The sequence below is a fragment of the Oenanthe melanoleuca genome, chromosome 25, assembly GCF_029582105.1.
Source record: "Oenanthe melanoleuca isolate GR-GAL-2019-014 chromosome 25, OMel1.0, whole genome shotgun sequence".
NCBI lineage: Eukaryota > Metazoa > Chordata > Aves > Passeriformes > Muscicapidae > Oenanthe > Oenanthe melanoleuca.
This window is the reverse complement of record NC_079358.1, coordinates 9,484,120-9,507,896: the sequence shown is the minus strand read 5'-3', so window position 1 is coordinate 9,507,896 and position 23,777 is coordinate 9,484,120. Positions and strand designations below refer to the sequence as shown.

General features: G+C 52.5%; 1 pseudogene; it reads right to left on the bottom strand.

Annotated features, from left to right (window-relative positions):
- LOC130262657 (Fc receptor-like A) overlaps window positions 1-23,777 on the bottom strand; it is a 28,769-nt pseudogene continuing 4,992 nt past the window's right edge.

The window sequence follows — 23,777 nt, the reverse complement described above, 5'->3', positions numbered from 1 at the left end:
GTGATGTGAGTGTGGGATGGTGGATGCTGTGTCAATGTGCAGGGATGGCCGTCAGCTGGTGGGGGGCACGGAATGGCGTGGGTGGGATATGATGAGTGTCATAGGGCACATCAACGGGGGCATCACTTCAGTGCCAAGGGTCACAGTGCCCTGGGAGGGTCCCGCTCAGTAGGGTGAATGTGACCTGATGTGCAGTGGGGGATGTGACAGCTGGGTTAGGGATGCATGGCTTGGATGTCCTGGGTGGGGATACCTGGAGCCAGATGGTCCCAATTGCCCTGGTCTGTGACACCCAGTGGTGGGGGCTGTGAGCTGGGCTGGGCTGGGGATGGCGTGGGGGGATGAGGTGGAATGGGAATATGTGGAATTTGGGATGCTGTGGATAGGGTCACCCCCAGCCCAAGGGTCCCGCTCACCCAGGACAGTGACGTTCACTGCGGGGCTCTCGATCACATTGTCCCCGTCGCTGACTCGGCACTGGTACTGGCCGCTGTCATTATACCCAACATGCTGCAGCTCCAGGCGGGGGCCAGTGCCCAGTGGTGCGTTCATGTCCCCCCGGTGCCAGGAGAAGGACAGGGGACCTGTCCCCACGGCCACCTTGCAGCTCAGCACCAGGCGGTCCCCCAGTGTCACCTGTCCCTCAGGGGGCTGCACCGACAGGGACACCCCCGAGAGCGGGACCCCTGCGGGGGACACAGGAGGGACTGGGGACATGGGAGGAGTGGGAGAAACCAGGGAGCAATGAAGGATGCAGGGAGTGGGAGGATCAGAGATACATGGGGGGAACCCAGAGAGGAAAAAGGTGGGTCAGAGACCGGAGAGGGGACATATGGAAAGGGTTGAAGGGAAGATTATGGTGACCCAGAAAAGGGTGGTGGGACCTGTGGACAATGGAGGGACCACAGCAATAGATGCAGGCAAAGTGGAAGACAATGCGGGGACCCGGGTAGAGAGCTGAGAAAGCAGAGCGGCACGCAGAGGGCTGAGCAGGGATGGGAGACCTGGGAGGGCTGTGGGGGCTCCCCGTGCCCATCCCGCACTCACTGCGCACCGTGACACCGAGCCGGGCGCTGCTCTTCCGCACGGCCCCCCCCTCGGAGCGCACCTCGCAGCTGTAATTCCCCGAGTGGGAGACCCCCACGGCGGGCACCAGGAGCTGCGAGGACCCCTGCGGGCCCCCCACCGACTGCCCGTCCCGGTAGAAGCGGTACAGGAGGGGGGCTCGGGGCCGCAGGGGGCTGGGGGTGCTGAGGCAGCTGAGATTGAGGGGGGACCCCTCGGTGAGCTCGGGGGGACCCTCCAGCACCAAGACAGGCTTGAGCTCTGGGAAGGAGATGGGCCTAGGGACTGTGACTCTGAGTCCACTGAGAAGGGGCTTTGGGGGTGTCAGGATATTGGGGGCTCCAGCCGTGGAGGTACTCACCGTGTACTGTCACTGTCACCGGTGCTGACAGTGACATTCCTGAGGCCACCAAGCCCCCGCAGCGGTATCGGCCGCTGTTGTGCAGCTCCAGGGGGGAGAGGGACAGCTCGGTGCCCCCGAGGGACTCCCCCAGATCCCGCTCGTCCTTGTAAAATCTCACCTTGGTGACAGGGTTGTCCTGCCGGCCCCGGCAGCGCAGTGTCACCGTGTCCCCCTCCAGCAGTGCCCGTGCTGGCGCCTGCAGCACCAGCGGCCCTGTGGGACAGGAGGGTCCCGTCACACTGAGGAGCCCAAAACAGGTCCAAAGTGGGTGCCCATGGCACCGTGGACATCTGTGTTCAGTGTCCACTGCACAGGAGGGCCCCAGGTACACCAGGAGCAGCCCTGTGGCACAGCTGTCCCCACGGGGGTCCCACCACATTGGGGTGCGCTGGGATGCACTGGGATGTTTCTGTGTGCAGGGGACAGGCTCTGGCCCCAAGAGGGGTGTGAGGCCACCCATGGAGTGGAGCCCACCTAGACCAATCAGGGAGGCACCATGAGAATTTCAGAGCCCCCCTCACCCTTTGACACCACAACGGGGGGGCTGATGCCACTGGCAGGTCTCTGACACTGGTAGGTGCCGTTCTCGGTGACACTGAAGCTGTCATGTCCCTCCTGCCCCCAGCGCTGCAAGTTCTTGTACCAGGAGGTGGCACCGGCGGTCCCCGAGCCCTGGCAGGTCAGTGTCACCCGGTCCCACAGCACCGCCGGCGTTCAGGGGGGCTCCACCAGGAGCTGGGTGCTCTGGGCACCTGCGGGTGACAGGGGACACCAGCCTGCCAGGGCCACCACGGGGCTGAAGACAGCAGGGTGGGGACATGGCATCCCCCGAGGACTCACCAGTGAGGCTGAGGGTCTGGGCTGGAAGGGAGAAGGGACAGGGCTGGGTGGGGGTGGCTGAGTGGAGACAGCAGCACCTGGGGGGCCTGGTGTGGTGTCTGTCCCCAAACTGTTTATACAGGGACGTTGTTGTAGCATAGAGGTTTTGAGGACAAGAACAGCTCGGTCACCCTGGGCTGAGGCAGGACATGAGGACACTGTGGATACCCCATGCATGCACAGGTCACATCCACCAGCCCTATAGAACCTGTCTCCACAGCCACATCTTCATGGCCCTGTGCCCATCATCCCATTCTGTCCTGGGTTGGTGTTTTGTCTGCTCCTCTCCCGCTCCCACACCTCGCTGTCTGCATGGAGCTGCCGCCGGTGCCCTTTCTCCCCCCCTGGGGGGGTGGTGCCCCGGGGCTGTGCTTGCTTGGCTTGCCCTGCTGCCCGGCTGCTGCTGCTGCTGCTGCTTGCTGCTACCCCGGCCGCTGCTTCTGCCCCGCTGCTTTTGCCCTATTGCTTCTGCCCCACTGCTGCTGCCCCGGCTCTGCCCTGGCTGCTGCCTTCCCCTCCCCCTTCTCTCCTCCAGCTCCAAGATCTGTACCGGCTCCGGACGGGACCTGAGCATCAGAGACTGCCTCCGGAGCCTGCCCAAGAAGCTTCTCGCCCTTCCCAGCAGCGACCGTCTCTCACTTTGGTGAAAACAGTTCTTTTGTCATCTGGGATTGTACTTTCCTGTTGCTGGGAAGTGTTTTTTTCTTGTGTTTGTTAATAAACAAGTTTTTTCCACTTTTCCCCCCGAGTAAATTCTCTCCGAGCCCAGTGGGGAGGAGGAATTGTGAGGGGGGTTTATTCTGGGGGGCTCCTTTGGAGGCTTTCCCCCAGTTTTGTCCTAAACTTGGACACATTCTCATGGCACCTGTTCCCATGCCCCATCTGCATAGGACACGTGGCCCTTGTCCCTGTCCCTTCATCCCTATCTCCCTGTCCTCACAGCTGCCCCAGCCCCAAGGTTCCTTTTGCCACGTCCTTGTCCCCACATCTGTGTCCCCCTGTTCCCATCCCCACATCCCAGTTCCATTGTTCCTGTCCCCACAGCCATCCCACAGCTCTGGTCACACTGGGGTCCATGCACTGGCTCTGTTGGCCTTGGGGACCTCAGGGGACCCCACAGCCCCCCTGTGCCCCCTCCCCACCACTCTCTGCCTCACCAGGGCCCATCCCCAGGGTGTCAGGCCCGTGCCTGGGGCACTCACCCCACAGGAGCAGCGCCACCTTCCCGGCCATCCCAGTGTCCCCGGCCATGGGCACTGGCTGTCACTCACTGCTGTGGCCACCTGTCCCCTGGCTGGTGGCTCTTCGGATGAAGGGGCAGGAAGCGAGGTGGCGTCTCGTCCTCATTAGTCAGTGGCCCTTGGTGGGGGCAGGGTGTGGACAGGATGGGGGCAGGGTGGGGACCTTGTGGGACATGGGGATGATTGTGGGACATGTTGGGGACAGGATGTTTCCAGAATTTGGAGGCTTAGGTAAGGCAGGGGTTTTGGTTTGGGTGGACACCAAGGATGGGTGTCCAGGGCACTGGGGTGCCAGGGATGGGGTCCCATGGGAATGGGGCTCCCGAGTATTGAGTGGATTCAGACTCAGGGATGATGGTCCCAGAACAACATGCCCTCGAGGGATTTGGGACCATGGGATGGATCCCAGGGATGGGGGTCCCAGAGTGATGGTATATAAGGAATGAGGATTCCATTGTTGGCTTCCCAGGGGAATGGGGGTTCCAAGGGATGGGCAGTGGCTGAGTGTGGCAGGGAGTCACAGCTCCTTCACAGGGTGCCTCAGATTTTGGGGTGACCCAGGGCTCAATGCTCGAGTGCTCATTTCCTGGGCAGGCATCATGTGGGGGTCCTGCATTGCTCTGCTTCTGTGCCTTTCCCTGCCTTTGACTTTTTCCTCTCTTTATTTCTCCGTTCTCCTTATTTTCTTCACTTTTGTGCCATGCTCCCTCACCCCCAGTTCCTGGCTCAGAATGCCTGAGGAAGACCTGGGCAGGGAATGGGTTTGGTGGACCCCAGGGAGGGAGAAAATGTGCTGAGGGGTCTGCAGGGAGGGTTGATGAGACTGTGGGGAATTGGGGTGTCCAGCTGTGCCCCCCAACACTTTGACTTTCTCTCCCCAGCAGCAGAAGGAAGAGGCCAATGGTGCTGAGAGTCACACGGGGTGGGTTCTGTCCTGGGGGGCACATCCAGGGGGTCCTGCCTGAGGGGATCCTGTCTCAGGGAGACACATCCTTCCCAAGAGGTTCCAGTTCTGGAGGATGGTGAATCTAGGGGTTCCAGACTTCTCCATTCTCACTCGTCCCCTGCAGGATCTGAGCCAGCAAGAGCAGCTGGGGAATGGAGCCCCAGGCAGGAAGGAGCTCCCAAACTCCTGCTCCTTGAAGCCAGTGGCCATCCCAGTGTGGGGCCCAGCCATGGCCCAGCCCCAGTGCACAGGGGTGGGCATTGGCCAGCCCTGCTCTGGCCAGCCCCAGGTGGCAGCCAGGACCTGAGGCTCCCCCCACCCCCTTGGCTTTGATTCTCGCAGCTTTTGAGCTGCTGCGAAGGTGGGAATTCTTCCTGTGGCCAAAAAAGGCCTGGCTGTGGTTTGCTCAGCCCTGCAAGAAGCACAAAACACAGTGTGAGCCCGAGAAGGTGCTCTGCGTGGGCCTTTGATGGTTTTCAGAGCAGGTCTGGCTGGAAACCCCCCCTGCAGGGGCAGCTGTGAGGGAACCAGTCTGGAAATGCAGCAAGTGATCATTTGGTGCCTGTCCCCAAGGGACTGAGAGAGCCCCAGAAATGCTGCAGAGATAACAATCTGCTCAACAACCTGTTCACTTCCCTCCTCCTCCTTCCTGCCTTGCCGTGGTTGGCAGTGGCCGGATGCCCCCACACCCACTGGTCTCTCTCTGTTTTTGCATCTGAATGGGGAGAGGAAATTGAATGAAGGATTCCTGGGTTGAGACAAGCACCAGGAGAGATCGCTCATTAAATCCTGCCACAGGAGAAACATTCTCGGAATCAGAGATACTCAGTGAATTGATTGCTGGCACGATCAGAGCAGGATAAGGAGAAGTCAAGTAAACCCTTCTAAACACCTCCCCAGCACAAACTCCTTCCCAGGCTCTCCCTCTTCCCTCCATCAGCTAAAGGCGATGAAAATGGGGCCCCGGGCAGTTCAGCACAGGTTGTTTCTGCCACTGCTCAGCCAAGGTGGGGTCCCTGCCTTCCATGGGAGACCCTTCTCCAGGGACCTCTCCAGCTTGAGTCCTTCCCATGGGCTGCAGCTCTGTCCCAAGTGCTCCAGCAGGGGCTTCTCACGGGCTCACAGCCCTTTGGGCACTCCCTGCTCTTCCGGGGGCTCCTGCAGGGCTGCAGAGGGGTCTCTGCTCCCCAGGGACCCCCACGGGCTGCCAGGGAATCTCCGGAGCCCCTCGTGCCCCTCCTTCCTCCCTGCAGGGCTGTTCCTCTCGCAGCCTCGGGCTCCTCTTGGCTGCAGCAATTCCATCTCTGCCATCCCTTGGATTTGCCCTTCCCAGCTTCTGGAGCTTCTGCACCCACCCCCTGCCCTCTATCCCATATCTGCTCCAGGACATCCCGGAGTCCCGGGAGCTGCTGGGGGAGCTGCCTGGCAATAGTCACTCCCGATATGTCACGACAGTGTCTTCGGGCACGCTGTCACAATGGGCTCAGACACATCCCAGCCGCCAGTTCCATCACATTGTGACAGTCGGCTCAGGGACATTGTCACACCTCCCACACTCCATGACAGCGCCGGCACTGGCAGTGCCATGGCAGCCGCGGCTGCCGGCACAGGGTCCCGGTCCCTCCGTGCTGGGGGCTCCTCCTGGGGGTCCCACCTCCCCCTCTGTCAGCAGCTTCACCCACCGGGATTTCCGTCCGTCCTTCCCAAGGTCTCATCCCAGGAGTTCTCAGCCTGGATTCCGATCTTCCTAGTCCAAATAAATTCATTTAACTGTTAAAGCACCCCTTAATTCTGATGCCTAAGGAGGCGGACCTGAACAGATTCTAGATAGAGTTAAAGGAATAAAACAGGGATTTACTAAAAGGCCTTCCAAGAATTCACCTTGGGCACTACAACAGCCCAGCCGAAGCTACACCCAAGCTGGGCTCAGTGTCATGAGTTTTTACACTTTTATAAATTTTGATCCATTCACATATTTGGGTTAATTGTCCAATTCCAGCTCCACGTTATGCAGTCCCATCTTCCCAGATTGCTCTCCCCAGTTCAGTGCTGTTTGCACTTTTTGTATAAATTCTACATTTTGGGCCTGAAGCTGCAGTGGTGTCCTTGGTCCTGGGGCTGGAAAAGGATTGTTTTGTCTGACTGAACTTTGAGAACTTGCCAACACTTTGTTGGGGATTGGTTTTTTTCCTTTCCTCACTGTCTGTAGAATTTTTCTGATGCACTGATGGCTAGTGACAGGAGGAGGAGGAGGATACTTCCTGTTTCTTTTTTCAGGGTTTCTCTTGCAGGGTGGGGGAGGAAGGAGCAGGAACACCGTGTGATCAGAGGCAGGTAAAGGAGAGTGGGGGGCAGTTGCTCACTTGCTCGCTCTTGGAGGCAGAGCAGGAAGGCTGCTGCTGCCACCCCAACCTCTGCCATCCCAACACCAGGAACTGCCTCTTCTGTTGTTGCACTGCTGCCCTGCTTGGACATCTTCTCTCTTCAGCTTGTTATCTCCAAGCATCCTGTTGGAGCACTGGGACCGACGCTGTGGGCAAAGTCTCTCCTCCATCCCTTTCCCACCTGGGACACCGCTGCCATCACCCCCAGCGCCCCTGCAGCTGCGCGGGACCTGCCCCTGTCCACCACCGGTAACTGCAGCACAGGGAAGGGTGCCTGTGGCTGAGAAGGACTGGAACTGGGTTACTGTTCTGTTTGTTCTTAATTTCATAGCTGTTGTTGTTTTGTTTATCTTGTTAGATATACTAGTAAAGAACTGTTATTCCTATCTCCATATCTTTGCCTGAGAGCCTCTTAATTTCAAAGTTTTACTAATTCAGACAGAGGGGTTTATTGGCCCTGTTTTAAGGTAAGACTTTGCTCTTCCCTTGCACACACCTGTCTTTTTCAAACCAGGACAGTTTTTGGCACCAATGGTGGGGCCTGAAGTCATAGAGAGGAAAGGGTGGAAAAGGAATAAGAATTCTTGAGCGACCTGATTTTTTTGTGTTAGGTGGCATCCTGTTGTCCAGCTTGCCCTGGTTCTGGGCCCATGTGGTCACAGCTGTTATCTCCCATTTGCAGGCCCTAATCTAAATATAGCTCCTATAACTAAAGCTAGTGTAGCTGTTATCCAGTTCATTTTGTGGGTTGATAAGGTGAGGAATTAATGGATTTTTAACTTCCTCTGGAAGGCAGTCACATGGATTGAAAGCTATCCCTTTTTTTTTTTTCTTTTTTTCTTTTTTTTTTTTTTTTTGGGTTTTGGGATTACTTCAATAATGGTGCTTACTGTGAGGAGATGATGGCAGAGGAAATTTTCTCCCAATCCTTCACCCAGTTTTTTAAGCCCACTTCAACAATTTTCCAAGGGTTCAAATCCTCTCTAAATGCTAATGATATCATACAGTTGCTGGTGTTGCTCATATGCCTTTTAAACCTGTTCTATTTAACATTCAGAGATATGGGGAGATTGGCTTGGATAACAACCCTGATACCTATCACAGGAAATAGGGATGCTGCCCCAGAGCCTGGCCCTGCCCCACAGCCCACCTCAGAAAGGAACCACCCACATTGGGTGGGGGTTACTAGTGATGGAGATGGGCAGATGCTGAAGGAGTACATTTTCCCAGCTAGTGAGAAACCCTCCCCCTGTCTTAAAGAGGGAGAGTCTGATGGTGCTGCAGTGGAACCCACAAACATTACAACCATGCAGGTTCCAGCTGAATCACAATGGCAATCATAGCCAGCAGCCATTGTTCCTATGGAAACTAAGAAGACTAAGATGAAAACCAAGCACCTAGATAATGGGGATCAGCCAGGAGGGCCCTCACAACCAGCAAGGGAGCCAGAGGTTGAGATCATCACAGAGTCCCTCTCATACGACAGTCTCCGTAACCTGCGTAAAGACATTGCACGGCGGGGCCGTGAGCCTTTTACAACTTGGTTACTCCGGGTCTGGGACCTTACGGGAACAGGTGTGCAACTGGATGGAACTGAGGCAGGAATTTGGGATCCTTGGCCCAGGACTCAGGTGTGGACCAGATATTCGTAAGGGAGCAAGGCCTCCTTTCCCTCTGGGAACGGTTTTTAATGAGTGTGAGAGAGAAGTTTGTCCACAAAGAGAGAATGCAGGAGCACCACCGTAGAATGCGCTGGAAGACTCTTGAGGAAGGGATCCAGCAGCTGAGAGAAGTGGCAGTATTAGAGGTACTCTTTGGGAGGGATGGACAGCATGACAATGACCCTGACAGGGTCAGGTGCACAGGGCAGATGCTGTGGAATTTGGCAACCCTGAAGCCATCTCAATATACCACCTTCATTGCAATAATTAATGCTGATAACCACCGTGGGTTCTGTTGCCAGCAAGCTCAGAAATTTTGAAAGTATGATGAATGGCCCAATGCAGGCCAATATCTTTGCTATGATCAAGGAGCTGCAAGAGGTCCAAGAGCAGGTGAAGGAAATGAGATAGTTGAGAGGTGAGATGAGGGAGATGAGGGAGGAGATAAGGAAGATCAATTTGGCGCCAGTACGAGTCACAGGCCCCAAAGTTAGAACACAACGCCCCTCAGCTAGAGAGAGAGGGTACAGCCCATGAGCTGACCTGTGGTTTTTCCTGCGAGACCATGGGGAAGACATGGAAAAATGGTATGGGAAACTCGCTTCTGTCCTGGCAGCACGGGTGCGTCAGCTCAGGGAGGGAAATGCTAACCGAGGGAGCCACACTAAAGTGAAGGTGGCCTCAACCTCCCATGGTAAAGGTGCAGGGTATCACAGAAGGGAGGATGATCTGTCTGATCCCCTGGAAGGAATATCCACTAGGTATGCCCAGGAAAAGAATAATAACCAGGGCTAGAGGGACCCTGCTTCTAGCCAGGGAGAGGCATGGATGACAGAGAGTATTGGACAGTGTGGGTGCAATGGCCTGGCACATCAAAGCCACAGGAACATAGAGTACTAGTTGATACTGGTTCACAGTGCACCCTGATATCATCAGAATATGTGGGGAAAGAACCTGTTTCCTTGTTGGGGTGACAGGGGGATCACAGGAATGCACTTTGCTGGAAGCTGAGATTAGCCTGACAGGGAAGGGATGGCAGAAACATCCAGTTGTAACTGGCCCAGGGGCACTGCGCATTCTAGGCATAGACTTCCTCAGGAACGGCTACTACAAAGACCCAAAGGGGTTCTGGTGGGCTTTTGGAATAGCTGCTGTAGTGACAGAGAGCATTAAGCAGTTGAACACCTTGCCTGGACTATCAAAAAATCCATCTGCAGCAGGACTCCTGAAAGTGACAGAGCAACAGGTGCCAATTGCCATCATGACAGTGCACCGCCGGCAGTACGGGCACGAATAGAGATGCTGTGATACCTACCCACAAGATGATCTGTGAGCTGGAGAGCCAAGGGGTGGTCAGCAAAACCCATTCACCCTTCAACAGTTCCATCTGGCCTGTGAGCAAATCTGATGGAGAATGGAGATTGACTGTGGACTATCGTGCCTTGAATGAAGTGACTCCACCGCTGAGCGCTGCCGTGCCGGACATGCTGGAGCTGCAGTACGAGCTGGAGTCCAAGGCAGCAAGGTGGTATGCCACCATTGACATTGCCAATGCATTTTCCTCCATTCCTTTGGCAGCAGAGTGCAGGCCTCAGTTAGCTTTCACCTGGAGGGGCGTGCAGTACACCTGGGACCGACTGCCCCAGGGGTGGAAGCACAGTCCCACCATCTGTCATGGACTGATCCAGGCTGCACTGGAAAAGGGTGAGGCTCCAGAACATTTGCAGTACATTGATGACATCATTGTGTGGGGGAACACGGCAGTGGAGGTATTTGAGAAGGGAGAGAAGATCATCCAGATTTTGCTGGGAGCCATTAAAAAGAGCAAAGTCAAAGGACCTGCCCGAGAGATCCAGTTCCAGGGAGTGAAGTGGCAAGATGGACGGTGCCAGGTCCCCACTGAGGTCATCAATAAGATCACTGCAGTGTCTCCACCAACAAGCAAGAAGGAAACACAAGCTTTCCTAGGTGCCATAGGCTTTTGGAGAATGCACATCCCTGAGTACAGCCAGATTGTGAGCCCTCTCTACCTGGTCACCCGCAAGAAGAACGATTTCCACTGGGGCCCTGAACAGCAGCAAGACTTCGCCCAGATCAAACAGGAGATCGCTCATGCAGTAGCCCTTGGCCCAGTCAGGATGGGAGCAGAGGTAAAGAATGTGCTTTACTCTGCAGCCAGGAACCATGGTCTGTCCTGGAGCCTTTGGCAGAAGGTGCCTGGTGAGACCCGAGGCCGACCCCTGGAATTCTGGAGCAGAAGTTACGAAAGGTCTGAAGCCAGTTACACTTCCACAGAGAAGGAAATCCTGGCTACCTATGAAGGAGTTCAAGCTGCTTCAGAGGTGATTGGCATGGAAGCACAGCTTCTCCTGGCACCCCGACTGCCAGTGCTGGGGTGGATGTTCAAAGGAAAGGTTCCCTCTACTCACCATGCCACCAATGCCACATGGGGCAAGTGGATTGCCCTCATCACACAGCGCGCCTGTATTGGCAACCCAAATCGCCCTGGGATTTTGGAGATAATTACAAACTGGCCAGAAGTTGAAGATTTTGGTCTCGCCGATGAAGAGGAGCAGGAACAAGTGACCAAGGCCGAAGAAGCTCCACCATACAACCAACTGCCAGCAGATGAAACAATCTACGCCCTTTTCACTGACGGTTCCTGCCGCATCGTGGGGATGAACCGAAAGTGGAACGCACCCATATGGAGCCCCACACGACAGGTTGCACAAGCTACTGAAGGAGAAGGTGGATCAAGTCAACTTGCTGAACTCCAAGCTGTTCAGCTGGCCTTGGACATTGCTGAGAGAGAGAAATGGCCAAAGCTCTACCTTTACACTGATTCATAGATGGTAGCCAATGCTCTGTGGGGTTGGCTGGAAAGGTGGAAAAGGGCAGACTGGCAACATAGAGGAAAACCAATCTAGGCTGCTGAGGAGTGGAAAGACATTGCTACTTCGGTAGAAAAGCTATCTGTGAAAGTCTGTCATGTGGATGCCCATGTTCCCAAGAGTCAGGCTAATGAAGAACACCGACATAACGAGCAGGTAAATCAGGCTGCACAGGTAGAAGTGTCAAAGATAGACTTAGATTGGGAATACAAGGGAGAATTGTTCTTGGCTTGATGGGCCCACAATGCCTCAGGTCATCAGGGCAGAGATGCCACCTATAAGTGGGCATGAGACTGAGGGGTGGATCTAACCATGGACAGCATCTCTCAGGTTATCCACGACTGTGACACGTGCGCTGCCATCAAGCAAGCCAAGCAGGAGAAGCCCCTCGGGTATGGGGGTCGGTGGTCCAAGTACAAGTACGGAGAGGCCTGGCAGATTGACTACATCACACTGCCTCAGAGCCGCCAAGGCAAGCGCTACGTGCTGACCATGGTGGAAGCCACCACCGGGTGTTTGGAGACCTACCCTGTGCCTCACACCACTGCTTGGAACACCATCCTGGGCCTGGAAAAGCAAGTCTGACTGAGTCAGAAAGAACTGAGTCAGACAATGGGACTCGTTTCAAGAATGGCCTTATCAATGCCTGAGCCGAAGAACATCACAGTGAATGGATATATCACATCCCTTACCATGCACCAGCTGCCAGGAAAGTTGAACCATGCAACTGCCTACTCAAGACTACCCTGAAGGCCCTTGGTAGGGGAGTCTTCAAGAATTAGGAAAGAAATTTAGCAAAGACCACCTGGATGGTCAACACCTGAGGGTCCATCAGTCAAACTGGTCCTGAATCCTTGCACATAGTGGATGGAAATAAAGTCCCTGTAGTACACATGGAAGATATTTTAAGAAAGAATGTTTGGATTAGTCCCACCCCGGGCAATGAGAAACCCATATTTCCCATGGGATTGTCTTTGCTCCAGGACCTGGTTACACTTGGTCAGTAATGCAAAAAAGATGGGGAAACCCATTGTGTACCGAAGGGAAAACCTAATCTTAAATGAGAACTGTGTGTAAGGTTTTCGTTACACAGATTGTGTAGAATAAGGGGTGGATAATGTGTTGGGTTGATGTGACCAGAAATGTGTATTCTATCACGATCTGGTAAAGCCAGGTGGGGTAGTGATTCCATATCTCCATGGGACACATTATCTGCTAGTGGGCCATTTTTAAGACTAGATGGGGCAATTATCTTTATCTTTTCCACTACCCGTCCTCCTTCCAGGAAGATATCATCTGCTGCTGAGCCATTAAGTCCCACTGTATGACTGAAAAAAATTACATCATCCCACTGGGAGATGCTCCAATCCAGAGGGAGGAGCTAAGCCTTTCCTACCTAGATAAAAACTGAGATTATGGACACCAAGATACCTTCATTCCACTGGATTCCAGAGGAAAACCGGACCTTTCTACATCATCCCTGGACTTTTAAAGGAAGGCTGCACCCTTCTACAGGAGCACTGCTTCACATGAACCACATCTGCCACTGCAGGGGGACTGTAGCCACCATTTGATCAGACTGCTACCAGCACCCTGACTGATGGGGTGTCAGGTTGTATTCTGACTCTGTCAGGGTTGGGATTGTTTTTTGTAATACTGTGTTTCTATTTCCCCAGTAAAGAATTGTTATTCCTAATTCCCATATATTTGCCTGAGAACCCCTTAATTTCAAATTTATAATAATTTGGAGCGGGGGGAGTTTACATTCTCCATTTCAAAGAGATGCTTCCGCCTTTATTGGCAGATAACTATCCTTCATACCAGGACAAAAAGCAAATAATTACTTGTTCGAATCTTATACAATCCCCTAAAAAAGACCCTCTCTCTCCTCCCTTCTCCCCATTCGACAATAGCCCTGTCTCCTCCTTCAGCTAAAAAATTCACCTGGTTGGAGCCCAAACCGTCTAGAGAGCCCTTCCCTGGATGGTTGGGCACTTGCAGCTCATGCCTGAGCTTTGCTGGCCTTTAACAGTTTATTAGGAACAAACAAATGGCCCGTTTTACACAAAAGTTCCCAATTCACTGCAATTATAATTTTTAGCACAAGATGGTAGTGTTGTATCTCAAATGAACTGACTTTTAACTTGTGCAACTACACCTTGTGACACAAGATGGTAGTGTTGCCTCAAAAAAAATACCATGAATTGTAGAAAATCTCATGTGGCACTCTTCACAGACACACGCATCCGGTCACAACCACAACAACAGCTTGCCAAAATAGCAGCAATAAACAAGGATTTGAGCAAACTCAACCCCAGAATTGCTAGCGGTGCCCTCTACAGAACAACAAATCCTTCCACTGGATGTTTAAACACCAGAATTCGCTCAAGCACACCCCCAGAACATGCCAGTGATGCCCTCTATGGCACAGCAGAATCCCTTCACAGGTAACCTAAACAATCCTCTCTGCTTGCAAGCAATACCTTTCAGCCCACAATGTGCGTAGGATATCTTCTGTGTCTTACCAATTAGTCCTCTCACCCTGGAGTAATTTTAAAATCATAAACATACCATTTTGTCCTCGGCCAGCAAACTTGTCTGTCTCCAGCACTGAAGCAGGTGGGATTGGAGGTCTCTTGTCCAAGAGGGACTCGGGCTGGTGCACCTGGAGCTCTCACGCTCCCGTCTGTTCCTGCAGGAAGAGAAGGTCCTGCTGCGGCCGCCAAAATGATTCACAAAAGGCAAGGACAAAATACCTTTCAACCAGTTTAGTCAAAAGGATGTTTATTTCAGCACTGGATGGACATGTGGGATTGCTCCCAAAGGCTTTTACCCCTCTATTTATTCACAAAAGTCATGCATATTCCATGACACCTATACATATTTATTACCTGTCACTATCCATTCCCCGCTGGGTATTAAAATTAGTTGCATACTCATTGTGGTCGCACTGTGTTCCCTTGGTATTGGGTCGGTGGCCTTTTAAATGAGTTGGAGGGTTTCAGGGAAGGAAGTAAGGACTGTCTACCTGGCTCAAAACTTTTTAACTCTCTCCTGTTACTATGACTACCTGACCTGTTAATCCCTTCATTCTGGTCTATGTTAGTTTCAGTGTCAAAATTTATGATGTCTGGCTGGCTCTGAGTATTTTCTAATGTATATCAGTTTTCACTTAAATGCTTCCATATGTGTATTTTGGCTGGTTCTGAATGTTAAACAATCCTTATCAACTTCTAATCCCTATACTAAGATGTATACATTTATGGGTTACATTCCTAACCTCTAGCTTCTAAACTTTCTACGATATCCCATAACTTGTTTCCTCAAACACAGAATTCTTTAAGCTGTAATAGAAACTATGGTTCAGTGGAATCCCACTTTGGACCATGGTTGCCTGGTCGAGATGGATGTTTTTTCAACAGGAAAGAAAAGTGAGAAGTCCAAGTGTTTTGGAAGAAGATGAGGGATGGCCAACCTTGGGCCAAGTCAGTCTGACCTATCTCTCCTGACACCTTTCACTTGGGAGATATCCTTGGACATAGGGATTTTTGGAGGTAGAATCTCAATTTTGCTTGTGGGTGCCTGGAATGGAAAAAGAGTTCTTTTCATTTGGAAGGAAAGCACAGAGCCCCAGTGTTTCCAAAGGCACATGAGAACCAGCCCTCAGGAAGCCAAGGCCAGCCAGACTTGTCAGTCATGGCAGCTTTTGTCTGGGAGCTGTCCATGGATATAGGGAATTCTGGGGGTGGATTCCCCATATTGGCCATGGGCACCAGGAGGACAAGGACAGTTCTTTTCCATAGGAAAGAAAGCCCAGATCCCCAGTGTTTCAGTTGCAGATGAGAAGCAGCCCTCAAGATGCAAAGTCAGCCAGACCTGTCAGGTGCCCCCAGGACCCCTAGCCAGCCAGACCTGTTCCCTGTTCCCTTGGTTCCATGAGACCCCACACTGCCACAATATTCTCCTTGCTTCTGTAGTGTCACAAAGGCCTATTGCTTCCATAAGGTCTGGCAGTGTCACCATGGCCCCTGGGCTCCATGTGGCCCCGCTGTGTCACAATGGTTCTTGTGACAATGGTTCTCTGCTCCTTGGTTCAAGAGGCCCCACAGCTTCATCACTGACCCTTGGCTCCATAAGGATCTTGAGTATCACAATGGTCCTCTTGATTCCATGAGTTATCAGAGTGTCACAATGGTCTCTTTGGTTCCATGAGGTTCCACAGTGTCTCCATGGTGTCCCTGAACCTGCATTGTCACAACTGACCCAGGGTTCCATGAGGTTCTGCAGTGTCATCATGGTCGCTGTCAGAGGCTGGATGAGATCAATGTCTCAGACACCTCAGGATGAGCTGTCAATCAGTCACACAGTGGGCTGCTGCTGACCCAGGCTCTGATTGCCTGAGCAATCACAAGTCCCACCTGAGGGGAGGCCCACAAAGGCCCAGGGGCTTAAAACACAGAGCAGGCACTCAGCCCATGGTCCTTACCCTGCCTTCTGCTGGGGTCTGTGTCTCACCCACGCTGGAACCCTAGGAGTTGGTAGCCATGTGTGTGTCTTTCTACAGAGCTTCTGTCTTTCTGTCTCTCTTTCCTCTCCTTCTAATGCTCTTGATATAGAACAGTTTTGGGTATCTCAACAACGGAAGTGTTTAAAGCTTTCTAGGTGTAATGTGCTAAGTTAATTAAGTTCCCGTCATGATAAGTGTTTTATGCGGAATTGGATATTGTATTAAATCCTTTTCCATAGTTCCTTGGATTTTTATATTTTGCCAGTAAAATTTTGTGTCATTTTGACCTCTTGAGAATATCTGGCTGGGGTTTCTCCTGTGGACCAAACACGACTAAAGGAACCTTTGTTTACCCACAGCATTTCAGTGTTCTGGGGTGTTACAGCCCCTCAGGCTCACAATGGTCTCTTGTTTCCATGAGGCCTCATAGTGTCACACTGGCCCTTGGTTCCATGAGCATCTGGAGTGTCACACAGGTTGATGACATTTGTCCTTGCTGCCCCTCCCATCCCAGTGCCCCAGGAACAGCCCCGAGCCACCCGTGAGGGACAGGCCCTGCTGGGCCAGGCCTGGGCTCAGCCCTTGGCCTTTCTGCTGCCTCCAACCAGCCCAGGCCTGGCTCAGCATTGTAGTTCCCTGCTCACAGCCTTTGGCTCCTGCAATCCTGGCCTCAAGGATCTGTCTCAGCAGTCCCTGGGGAGCCTTTGGCAGTCCCTGCCCTCAGTGGGGCCACTGATGCTCCAAATACTTGGAGTTTTGCTCCTGACTCCTTTAGCAGCTTCTTTAACCTTCTCTCAGTGCCTGCAGGTCCAGGACTCAGCCCCAAAACCATTGTGGGCCTGATTTAAATACAGAAATCCCTCAGGAACTCTTTATCTTTCTTCAATTGTCTTCGAGTCTCCAGGGCTTGTGTAGCTGCTTGGAGTCAGTTTGGAGTTCTGTTAAGGAAGCAGATTTGAAAGTGCATCACATTAGTTTGTTTCTTTAATAAAGTGAGTCATTTTTTGCTTTTCCTTTCAGAGAAGAGGGGATAGAAATATTCCCTAGGTAATCATGATGCTGAATGTCTCCTTAGAAGGTCTGTGCACACAGAAGAATGAACCCCTTGCAGGCTGACCCTGTTTGGACTACTTGTCCCTCATCCCCAACCTCACCATGTCTGACATTGGCCACCTGGGAGTGACATCCCTGTGCCCTGCATCAGAACCTTGTCCCCTGAGCTCTGCAGCTGGGTGTCCCAGCCCATTGCTCCATGTCCCACCTGCTCTCCTCAGGGCTCTGCCTGCACACAGGCCCAGGAGAAGATTTCTTCTTTGCGAAGAAAGAATGGCAAAGCCTGAGCAGCTTTCCTGAACAACAAACCCCAGTGAGGAAGCACATGGTCAATTCAGGCTGCCTGGAATGATGTCACCTTTCTACAAGGGCCAGTGGGACCAGACATGATCTCTGTAAGCAGAATTCTCTGACTCTTTCAGCTGAATTCTCTGTCCCTGTCCTTTCCTTGGGCCTCTGTTGCAGATGAAGACTGCTGGTGCCATCCTCATCTTTAACATCTCTTTTGAATGCTGACAGTTTTTCCCAGGTGTAGAAAGCAGGTGTCACTCAATGTTTATGCAGAGCTTTTGTATCCTCATGGAACCAAGGACACCCTTGTGACACAGGGGGGCTCATGGAAGCAAGGAGACAATTGTGAGTTTGGAGCCTCACAGTAACAAGGTTCTATTGTGATACTGAAGGGAATCATGGAACCCAGCAATGTCACATGGAACCAGTGATCCATTGTTACCCTGCCAATTGGAGAAGACCATGGTGACACTATGGGACCTCATGGAACCACAGGTGCAGTGTGACACATGAGGTCTCATAGAACCAAGGAGACCATTTTGACACCAAGGAACTTAATGAAAAAATCGGTCCATTCTGACACAGCAGGGCCTCATGGATCCAAGGGTCCTTTGTGGCACATCAGGAGCTCAATGGAGCCAAGGGGACCATTGTGTCAAAGCAGGGCCTAATGGACCCATGGAGACCATTGTGACACTAAGGAAACTCATGTAACCATGGCAACCACTACGATGCTATGGGACCTCTGACAACCAAGGGTCCATGGTGACTCTGTAGGGCCTCCTGGAACAGAGGGACACCATTGTGACACAGTGGGACCTTGTGGAACCAAGGAGTCTTTGTGATACCCCAGATCCTCATGGAACCAAGAGTGCATAGAGACACAGCAGGGTCCTTTTGGAGCCAAGGAAACCACTGCTAAAAGCAGGGTAACTCATAGAACCAAGGAGTCCATAATTACACTACAAAACCTCTAGAACCAAGGGTCTATTTTGAAAAATCAGGGCCTCATGGATGCAAGGGGCCATTGTGATATTCAAGATCTTCATGGAGCCCAGGGTCCAGTGAGACATAGCAGGGCCTCATTGGAACAAAGGAACCATTGTTGACAGTACAGAAACTCATGGAACCAAGGGGCTGTGGTGACACAGCAGGGCCACATGGAACCAAGGAGACCTGTGACATGTAGGAACATTATGGAACAGAGGGTCCATTATGACACTGCAGAAACAAGGGGAATATTGTTGACACTAGGGAAGCTCATTGGAACCAAGGGCCATTGTGACACTCCAAGGCCTTGTTGAAGCAGGGAGACCATTGTGACACTCAAGAGCCTCATGGCACTGAGAGTTTATTGTGACACAACAGGGTCCCATGGAACCAATTGTCCATTGTGACAATGCAGATCCCAGGAGACCATGGTGACACTAGGGAAGCTCATGGAACCAAGGGTCCATTGTTACAAATCAAGGCTCGTGGAACCAAGGGTCTGTTGTTAAACTGTGTGGCCTCATGGAGCCATGAGCTGTTGTGACACACGGAGCCAAGGGGCCATTGTGACACTGCAGATCCCAGGAGAGCATTGTGACTGAGGAACCTCATGGAACCAAGAGTCCACTGTGGGGCCCTGTGGAACCAAGGGGAGCACAGTGACATTGTCAGGCCTCGTGAAACAATGGAGACTATTGTGACACTTTGGGACCCACTGGAGCCAACGGGCCTGTCACGATCCGCTCACACAAGCGAGAGTGGTGATGGTTCATTTGACCTCAGGGTGCAAAAGACACACAGCAAGGGAACTAAAGTTTATTCACAGCAAACAGCAATGCACCTTTATTGAGTGCCAACAACACAGTTATGCAATAGAGCGGAGAGATAAAGGAAAACAAAGTAAAGAGAGAGAGAGAGAGAAGGAGAGGGGTGGGGAATAGCTACCAACAGATGGGACAACATCCTTGTGGTCCAGCCAGTAGACGTCTTACTTCTGTGGGAAGATTTCTAAAGTCTCTTCAAAAAGTCCCTTTTTTATAGTTCTTTTCCAACGCGAGTGGCCTCTGGCCAAGAGATGGGAAGATTTATGGACTATTGTGAGGAGAACCAGTTGCTCTAAGAAGCAGGTGTAGAACACAGTGCTCCTGGCCAGTACCTGCTAGAATGCAGCACACCGTGGCAAGCACACCTGAAAACAGTCACTTGGCAAACATCCACCTCGGCCAGGCCAGAGCTCCTATCCAAAACGAGTGGGGTCCCCGGGGTCTTAGTCTCTGTTCTTGTGACGGACGTGAGGCGGATGAGGGAATATTTGGACCGTCTCTTACAGTTGGTCAGTGTGTGTAGTCAGTGGGGTGTGGTCAGTTGTGTGGCCAGTCTGTTCAAATGGGTGTTCAGTGGATTTTGATCAGTGGGTGTGGGCAATAGGTGTGGTCAGTAGGGTCTGGTCAGTGGGGCCTGGTCAGTGGGTGTGGCCATTTGAGGTTGTCAGTTTGTGTGGACATTGGGGTATGGTCATTGGGTGTGGTCTTTGGGTATGGTCTGTAATTGTGGTCGATGGGGATGGTCAGTGGGTGCAGTCGATGTATTCAGAGGAGGTGGTCTGAGTGTGGTCAGTGGGTGTGGTGAGTGAATGTGGTCATTTAGGTAGTTGGATGGGGGTGGTCAGTTGGGTGATCATTGGGTGTGATCAGTGGGTATGGTCAGTAAATATGGTCAGTAGGGTTTTAATGGGGGTGTGGTCACTGGTTGTGGTCAGAGGGGGAATGGCCATTTGGTGCAGTTACTGGGCATCATCAGTGGTGTGTGGTCAGTGGGTGTGGTCAGTGGGTGTGGTCAGTGAGGTGTTGGCACTGGCAGATTGGATATGGGTGTGTCACTGTCTGAGGGTCTTTTGTGCCCAAGACCACTCAGATGGACATAGGATGGTGGTTCAAGGCTTAAGGTATTCTTGAAGCTGCCGAAGAAAGGCTGCAGGAGACAATCGTCCGGTCTCAAGGTTTGTTTTTTATTTCTTATCGATACAGTGTTCACGCTCGCGAGCAGCAGTCTGATCAGCACCGCGTCCAGGACGAAAGTCTGCCCACGAAAGGCAGGACTTATCTTTTATACCTTAAACTACGTATTTTATGTTTAGACTATCTTTCCAATACTATAATATCTTATTACTATGTCTAGTTTTGTCCCCAACCAATCTGTGATTCCCAGCATCCCTCACCAACATGGAGAACAAGAAGAAGAAGAAGAAAGAAGACACCACACCCCAAATTCTCCATCTTGGCCTCGTGGCTGCTAATATAAACAATTCTAAAAACTACCTTTTCTACATGCTAACTATCTAATTCACACTCTAGATTCACTTAACAGTTGCATTTCTTCTCTGAGAGAAGGCAGATGTTCCCATGGTGCAGGACCCAGCTCTCTGACCCCCCTGGCTTTATTCGGGGGTCTTTCAGGGGTCTGACAGGGGGGATCTCTCACCCACAGAGGGTTCAGAGGGACTCCCTGGACCCCCACATGGGTGTGTTCCGTGGGTGTGCTTAGTGCTTATTGTCAGTGCTGTGGTCACTGGAGGTATGGCCATTTGGGTGGTAAGTGGCATGTGATCAGTGCCTAAGGTCAGTGGTGTGGTCAGCAGGTGTGGTCAATCAGGGATAAGTGGGTCAGCTGTTTCTATTTCTGTTCATTCATTCCTGTTCTGATGAGGATGGATCCTCAGACACTTGGAGGATGCTGATGAATTTTACTACTCCAGAGGCCTCTTTTTTCTTGAGTTTTTCAGTTCAGGAGTTTAGTGACAAAGGCTAATAAACATTTGTCCAAAACACACAAGCAAGAAAAGCCCCTGGGAGTAATTTAAGTTTCCGATTCTTCTGCAGTTAATTAGAAGTATTTTGGAAGTCTGTTCTGAATATACTTTATTGAAAACAATGCAGAGAGAACAGTTTTGTTCTGTTAGTTTTTCTTTTTCTGTTTATAGATAGATATCAGCAATGTCCAATTGATATTGACCCCCAGCACCCTCTAATGCAGTCTGAATAGATATGAAAATCAAGACCCTTCATGGCTGACAAATAATCATACTTGTTCCCACCTCCTCCCCAGCATTTCCCTCATCCAAGCCCTGGGACTCCTATGGATCAGGAATGGTGTGGCCAGCAGGACCAGGGCAGTGATTCTTCCCCTGTGCCTGGCACTGGTTGGGCACCACCTCGAGTGCTGTGTCCAGTTCTGGTCACTCAATTTAGGAAGGACATGGAGGGGCTGGAGCCTGTCCAGAGAAGGGCAACAAGGCTGGTGAGGGGTCTGGAACACAAGTTCTGTGAGGAGCGGCTGAGGGATCTGAGGTTGTTTATCCTGGAGGAGTCTCAGGGGAGACCTCATCACTCTCTACAACTCCCTGACAGGAGGGTGCAGCCAGGGGATTGGGCTCTTCTGCCAGGGAACAGGGACAGGACAAGAGGGAAAGACTTAAGCTGCACAAGGAGATGTTTACGCTGGACATTAGGAAATATTCTCCACAGAAAGGGTGATTGGGCATTGGAATGGTCTGCCCAGGGAGGTGGGTGAGTCACCATCCCTGGAAATGTTTCAGGAAAGAGTGGATGTGGCACTGAGTGCCATGGTCTGGGTGACAAGGTGGTGTTGGGTCACAGGTTGGCCTTGATGCTCTCAAAGGTCTTTTCCAGCCTGGGTGATTCTGTGATGATTGTGACACTGCAGGGCCCTGGGGAAGCAAGGGGCCATTGTGACACTGCAGGGCCTCGTGGAACTGAGAGGACCAGAGTGACACTGCACGACATAGCACCACAGAGCCAAGGGGCCACTGTGACACTGTGGGGACACGTGGAAGCAAGGAGTCCATGGTGACATTCTGGGTCCTCATAGAACCACAGAGGCCACTGTGACACTGCAGGGCCTTGTGGAACCAAGGGGCCATTGTGGCACTTCAGAACCAAGGAGAGCCTTGTGAGAGCCTGGGGCCCAATGGAATCAAGGGGCCATTGTTCCACTGCAAGGACTCTTGGAACTAAGGAAACAATTGTGACACTGTGGTGCCCATGGAACCAAGTGTCCCTCGTGACACTGCAGCATCTTGTGGAACCAGGGCTCCAATATGACACTGCAGCACCAAGGAATTCATGGTGGCACTCAGAGGCCTCATGGAACCAAGGATTCACTGTGACTCTGCAGGGCCTTGGGGAACCAAGGGACTATTGTGACAGTGTGGGGCCCAAGGATCCAAAGGACTTTGTGACACCAAGATGTACCATGGAACCAAATGGACATTGTGACACTGGGAGGCCTCATGGAATCATGGGGATCATTGTGACACACTACAGCCTCATGGAACCATGGACACACCAAGGTGGCTGGGAGATTTCATCTGCTGCAGGGTAGGAGGACACTGCAGAGGGACCTGGACAGGCTGGATCCAGGGCCCAAATCCAACAAGGTTATAACAAATGCTGGGTCCTGCACTTTGGCCACAACAACCCCTGCAGTGCTACAGGCTGGGGACAGAGTGGCTGGACAGCAGCCAGGCAGAAAAGACCTGGGAGCACTGATGGACAGCAGGCTGGACATGAGGCAGCAGTGTGCCTACGTGAACAGGAAGGCCAATGGCACCTGGCCTGGATAAGGAATGGTGTGACCAGCAGGACCAGGGCAGTGATTATTCCCCTGTGCTCGGTGCTGGTTGGGCAACACCTTGGGTGCTGTGTCCAGTTCTGGGCCCCCACTTTAGGAAGGACACGGAGGGGCTGGAGCGTGTCCAGAGAAGGGCAACAAGGCTGGTGAGGGATCTGGAACACAAGTCCTGTGAGGAGAAGATGAGGAAGCTGGGGATGTTTATACTGGAGAAGAGGGTGCTCAGAGGAGACCTCATCACGCTCTACAACTCCCTGACAAGAGGGTGCAGCCAGGTGGGGTCAGGCTCTATGCCCAGGGAACAGTGACAAGACAAGGGGACCCAGCCATAAAGCAGCACCAGGGAAGGTTTAGGCTGGACATGAGGAAATATTCTTCACAAAAAAGGATGATTGGGAATTGGAATGAGCAGCCCAGAGAGATCCAATGCCCAGTCTGCACATGGCAGCCTTGAGCTCCTGGTTCCTCAGCCTGTAGATGAGGGGGTTCAGGGCTGGAGGCACCACAGGATACAGAAGTGACTGTGCCAGATCCAGGGATGGGAACAAACTTTCTGGCTGACTGCAGAGGCCACGACAAACCTGAGTGGTTTCCCTTGTGTCCCCCAGCCCTTGCTGGCCCAGGGGCTGATGGCATTTGTGCTCACTCAGCTCCATCTCCCCACAGCAGCACCATGGGGGTGCTGACGCCTACTCTGTGCAGTGCAAACAGGGGCTCCTGAGCCAGTGCTGCCGTGTCTGTGCCTGCAAGGATGGGGCACCTGTGTGAGCTGGGGGAGAGGCCAGGGCTGCAGAGGGGGATGTTGTTGGCAGGTGC